Source organism: Arachis hypogaea, chromosome 19, assembly GCF_003086295.3.
Source record: "Arachis hypogaea cultivar Tifrunner chromosome 19, arahy.Tifrunner.gnm2.J5K5, whole genome shotgun sequence".
NCBI classification, from domain to species: domain Eukaryota; kingdom Viridiplantae; phylum Streptophyta; class Magnoliopsida; order Fabales; family Fabaceae; genus Arachis; species Arachis hypogaea.
Window position 1 is genome coordinate 111,084,768 of NC_092054.1, and position 5,249 is coordinate 111,090,016.

Sequence of the window (5,249 nt, forward strand, 5' to 3'; positions counted from 1 at the left end):
TTCTCCTTTGGGGTTTTTCTCTGTGTCACTTGGGAAGCTATTCGGTTTGGGAATCTTCTCAGCTAAACATCCCACCTGGAATTCCAGCTTTCTAATGGTCTCTCCCTGGTTCTTAATATTGGCTCGCACCTCCTCTTTGAACACCTTATTTTCTTGAATCTCTTGACATATTCCTTCAAGTAAGGTTTCAATCTTAGAGAGCTTGTCATCAATTGATGGGTGATTCGGAGCAGATGTGCTGTTTTGGTTTTGCTAAGCGTATGGAGAAGTGTTGTTGTGGGGGTGTTGAGATGTCCTCTGTGTGAATTGTTGGTGAGCTGCATTGTTGTTGGAGTTGTAACGTCTCTGGTCTTGGTTTTGATCTTGCTGACTTCCCCACCCAAAGTTTGGGTGGTTTTTCCATCCAGGGTTGTAGGTCTTGGAGTATAGATCATAGTTTTGCCTTGGTGAATTCCCAATGTAGTTGGCTTACTCCTGACTACCCTCTACTTCTTTATTCACTCCTTCTTGGGTTGTTGATGAAGTGGAGATTGCTGCTACTTGGTTCCTCTCCATCTTCTTGGTGAGGTCAGCCAGCTGCTGGGTAATGAGCTTGTTTTGGGCCAACAGAGCATCTACATTGTTTAGCTCCATTACTCCTCTTGTGTTCCCTCTTTCGGAAGCATAGAAGTAGTCATTCTCTGCTACTGTTTCAATAACATCTATGGCTTCCTCAATAGTTTTCTTCTTGTTCAAAGATCCTCCGGATGAATGGTCTACGGCCTTCTTTGACTCATAAGAAAGCCTTTTCATAGAAAATGTGCAGCTGCACCCATTCGTTGAACATATCTGGTGGGCACCTCCTTGTTAGGTCTTTAAACCTCTCCCATGCTTCATATAGAGTCTCACCATCTTGTTGCCTGAAAGTTTGGACCTCAGCTCTCAGCCTATTGATTCATTGAGGAGGGTAAAATCTTGCTAAGAATTTATTCACCACGTCTTCCCAAGTTGTCAAGCTTTCCCTTGGGAAAGATTCTAGCCACTTGGCTGCCTTGTCCTTAAGTGAGAATGGAAACAAGAGCAGTCTATAGGTGTCAGGATGAACACCATTAGACTTCACTGTGTCATATATCCTCAGGAAGGTGGTTAGATGTTGATTGGGGTCTTCTTGGACACCTCCTCCAAACGAACAGTTGTTCTGAACAAGGGTGATGAGCTGTGGTTTAAGTTCAAAGTTGTTGGCATGGATTGTTGGCTTTTGGATGCTACTTCCACAATTTCCTGGGTTTGGATTGATGTAAGAGCCCAAAACTCTTCTATCCTCCCCAGCATGATTTGTTCTACCTCCTCCCCCATGGTTGTGATCCTCTTCTTCATGATGGTTTTCCATGTTGTGTTCCATGTTTGGTTCAAAGAATTCCTCCTCTTCCTCAGCACCAACCACTTTCTTTCCTCTTGCCTCCCTCCTTAATCTAAGGAAGGTCCTCTCAGGTTCAGAATCGAAGGAAGTTGAAGCCCCGCTTCTTCTCCCTGTCATACAACCATCAAGTGTAAGCAAGAAAAGATATGTGCAGAAAGTATTTTTGTCAGAATTACTGTTAGTTGTGGGTGATGCAATATATCAAACAGTTAGTGGGTTAGCAAACAGAATTGAAAATAACAAAGAAAAACAAAGAGTAGAGGGGGAAGGGAAGAAGTTTAACTAAAACAGAAAGTAAATCACTCAAACAGAAAATGAAATTCACAAAATAAAAATGCTCAATCTAGTGATCTTTCAATTTAATCATTGTTGATGCACAATCAATCTCCGGCAACGGAGCCATAAACTTGATGCGGGTGGAAACTGTCTCTCAACAAATTTCCTTCGGCAAGTGTACCGAATTTGTCGTCAAGTAAAAACTCACAATAGAGTGAGGCCGAATCCCACAGGGATTGATTGATCAAGCAACTTTAATTAGAAGAATGTTCTAGTTGAGCGAATCCAGAATTTGGGTTGAGAGTTGCAGAAAATAAAATGGTGGGAATGTAAATAACAGAAAAGTAAATGCTAGAATTAAAGGATTGGAAGTAAATGACTGAAAGTAAATTGCAGAATTGTAAATAGGAATGGGGGATTTGCTCATAAAAGTAAATAGCAGAAATTAAAGAGAATGGATAAGATCAGAGATGGGGAGTTCATTGGGCTTAGGAGATGTTGCAATTCTCCGGATCAAGTTCATTTTCATCTCTTCCTCAATCAATGCACTCATTGATCTCCTTGGCAATCTTAATTGATTGAATTACATATTCAATCTCTCAAATCTTGATCAATAGCCAATTCCTTGGTCAATTGCTCATGAGAAGAGATGAAGTATGGTCACTGATTATACCACATGCATTTCCCAAATCAAGTATTGAGATGGTTATAGTCACATACCCATCCAAACCCAATTTGGTCCAGCATGAGAAAGCATTTCTAGCTTGATCTCTTTATTCCTCTTTCAAGGTTCAGAAGAGACCCAAGTTTGAATAGCTTCTTTTCCAAGATAACTACCCAATTGGATGAAGATCGAAAGCTTTCAAGTAAAATCAAGAGAAAAGATAGAAGAAGAATAATGAAAATTAGTATTGATCCATCAAACTACAACAGAGCTCCCTAACCCAATGAAAGGGGTTTAGTTGTTCATAGCTCTAGAAAATGAAAACAAAGATGGAGAATACATCATAAAACTAGAAAATGCAGAGAAGGTAAAATACAGAGAGTAGTTCTCTTTTCCCCCAACTTCCAGCACTCCTAAACAATTCAAAGCTACTCCTATATATACTACTTTTCTCAGCTTCTAGTTGGCTCTTCAAGTCTTGGGCCTTTGGATCTTGAGTTTGAAGCAGTTCTCTTCTTCATTTGGGCTTGGCTTTACTTGCAGAGAGAAAATGTGAAGTGGGCAGAGACTTTAGCTCAGGACGTTAGGGGTGTTAACGTTTAGTGAAAATATGAGTTCGAGAACGTTAGTGACAATCAACTTTCTCACTAACGTTCCTAAGTAAAAGCCACGTTAACTTCAACGTTAGTGGCATAAACATTGCCACTAACGTTGCCTCTAAGTCCTTCGCACACGTTATTGAGACTTAACATTCCCAATAACTTTGAAAAGCCCCCTTTGTTCCCACGTTAGAGCCCACGTTAACTTAGTTAACGTGGCTCTTTAACATGGGCTTGCCATCCTTCGAGAACGTTAGTGACACTCAACATTGTCACTAACGTTCCAAGGTGCCCCTATGTCTCACGTTAGAGTCCACGTTAACTAGGTTAACGTGGCTTCTAACGTGGCCATGCTTAGCCATCCCCAACGTTAGTGACAATGTTGAGTGTCACTAACATTGGCCATTCTTTCACTCATCAACGTTAGCTTCCACGTTAACTAAGTTAACGTGCAGGTTAACGTGGCTCCTTGGGGGGTTGTGTGGTTGCTTCCAACGTTAGTGACAATGTTGGGTGTCACTAACGTTGTCGACCACTCTTGCTTCTTACGTTAGCTCCCACGTTAACCAAGTTAACGTGGGAGTTAACGTGGTATATTTCAACTTAGGCCAACGTTAGTGACAATGTTGAATGTCACTAACGTTGGCGTTTCTCCCCCCTTCTAACGTTAGAGGCCACGTTAACTAAGTTAACGTGGACTCTAACGTGGCCACTTATGAGCATTTGCCAACGTTAGTGACAATGTTAAGTGTCACTAACGTTGGCTCAGCTTCCCCTCTCCATGTTAGAGTTCTCGTTAACTTAGTTAACGTGACTCTTAACGTGGTCAATGATGGCTTCGAGAGCGTTATTGGCAATCACTTTTCTCATTAACTTTGCAAGTTACCTCCCATTCCTTACTTCTTTTGGTCCTGAAATCAAGCAATAGAGCGCATCAAAGTTCTAGTCCAAGTCATGGGCAATGCAGCATATAATTTGTCACTAAACTCATGTAGAATCCTCATGAAATAATGTAAAATGCACAATGTATGCTTGAATCAAGGTGTAAGTGAATATCTACCCAAAACTAGCTTATTTCCTAAGGAAATGCATGAAACTACCTTAAAAATAGTAAAGAAAAGGTTAGTAAAACTGGCCAAGATACCCTGGCATCAGACTTTAGTAAGGTGGCACTTCCCTTATCCAGATTACTGCAGAAGGATATTGAGTTCGAGTTGAGTGAGGATTGCAAACGAGTGTTTGATAAGCTGAAGACTGCTCTAACTCAAGCTCCAATTGTGAGAGGACCAGACTGGAGCCAGCCGTTTAAAATCATGTGCGATGCTTCCAACCATGCAGTAGGAGCAGCGCTGGCTCAGTGTAAAGGTAAGGATCCTTTTGTTATTGCCTATGCGTCTAAGACTTTAGACACTGCCCAGTCTAATTATACTACTACTGAGAAAGAGCTTCTTGCTATTGTCTTTGCTTTGGACAAATTCCGAGCTTATTTACTTGGTACTAGAGTAGTAGTGTATTCGGACCATGCAGCTTTAAAGTATCTATTAGCTAAAAAGGAGTCCAAACCAAGACTTATACGTTGGATACTGCTGTTACAAGAATTTGATTTAGAAATAAAGGATAGGAGTGGTAATCAGAATTTAGTAGCAGACCACTTGAGTCGCCTTGAACATATTAAGGATGATTCTACTCCTATAGATGATAATTTTCCTTTTGATAACCTGCAAGCAGTATCCGAGGTAGTCCCTTGGTATGCACCTGTTGCTAATTATTTAGTAAGCTGCACATTTCCTCCAAACTTTTCTAAGCATCAAAGAGACAAGCTGAAAAGCGAGTCTAAATATTATATATGGGATGACCCATATTTATTGAGATGTGGCGCTGACCAGATAATTAGACGTTGTGTGCCTCAATCAGAATTCCAGTCCATTTTAGAGGCCTGTCACTCATCTGAGAGTGGAGGACATTTTGGCCCTCAAAGAACAGCTAGAAAGATCTTAGACTGTGGATTCTGGTGGCCTACTCTTTTCAGAGACGCTGCTGCGTTTTGTAAATCTTGTCTTCCATGCCAGAAATTTGGTAATATATCCAGGAGGGATGAGATGCCTCAACAATATATGCTTTTCTGTGAAATTTTTGATGTTTGGGGCATTGACTTCATAGGTCCATTTCCAAATTCTAATGGATATTTTTATATATTGTTAGCTGTGGATTATGTTTCCAAATGGGTGGAAGCAATTCCTACCCGCACTGATGATGCTAACACTGTTGTTTCCTTTGTGAGAAACCATATTATATGTCGCTTTGGATCACC

At 40.8% G+C, this 5,249-nt stretch overlaps 1 non-coding gene across 1 annotated transcript; it reads left to right on the forward strand.

The window, feature by feature from the left end:
- The first annotated feature begins 821 nt into the window (after positions 1 to 821).
- Positions 822 to 928, forward strand: LOC112781446 (small nucleolar RNA R71). The gene has a single exon (XR_003192222.1). It is a non-coding gene; the product is annotated as a small nucleolar RNA R71 (small nucleolar RNA).
- The last annotated feature ends 4,321 nt before the right edge of the window (positions 929 to 5,249 follow it).